We start from the raw sequence: 777 nt of genomic DNA on the forward strand, positions 1-777 counted from the left end.
AAGCAGGCTCCCCAGGGAGCAGGGAGCCCAATGCGGGACTCGATCCTAGACCCCCGGGGATCACGACCTGAGCCGAAGGCAGACGCTCCGCCACTGAGCCCCCACGCGTCCCCTCTGTATATTCTTTTAGCAACAAGACGACATTTCCATGTTTCAATATGTTTATCACAATGATTCTTTTCAAATCATTACCAGAAACGTAACCACGCCCCTCCGTTCCCATCCACACCTCATTTCCATCCTATAAAATGAGCAATACACAAATTTACATTCAATATCCATTCTCTGTTTTTAAAGATTTTATTGAACTCGTCATACAAGGAAGGCACCACCTAACGTGGTCAAGGATAATCCACTTCCAGAGCTTGCCTTGCACCCATCGGAGGTGCTCTCGTCGGGTCTGGAAGATGCTGAGGCGGTGGAACCACTGCCGCCTGAAAGGGGGCCGGGGGGACATAGTGCAGACGAGGCTGGGGAGAAACCAACATTTTTGCCAATGACATAAACACCGACTCAAAACACATTTGCCCTGGGTCACCGGGCTCGGCTTTCTCCAGTTTTCTAACCTGAAGCTCGGGTTCCGAATTCAACTTTCTCCTCCTTTGACTGGGGCACTGAATGGTCTGTGCTTCCCTCTGGTGCGGCTGGAGCCGCTTCCTACAAACTCCGTGTATTTGCATTTTTATTCAGTCTTAAATATTTTCCTAGTTCCCTTGCAGATTTCCCTTTGATCATGGATGATTTTTTTATTGATTGATTGATTGATGATTGATTAAT

This window comes from Canis lupus, chromosome 15 (genome assembly GCF_048164855.1).
Source record: "Canis lupus baileyi chromosome 15, mCanLup2.hap1, whole genome shotgun sequence".
NCBI classification, from domain to species: domain Eukaryota; kingdom Metazoa; phylum Chordata; class Mammalia; order Carnivora; family Canidae; genus Canis; species Canis lupus.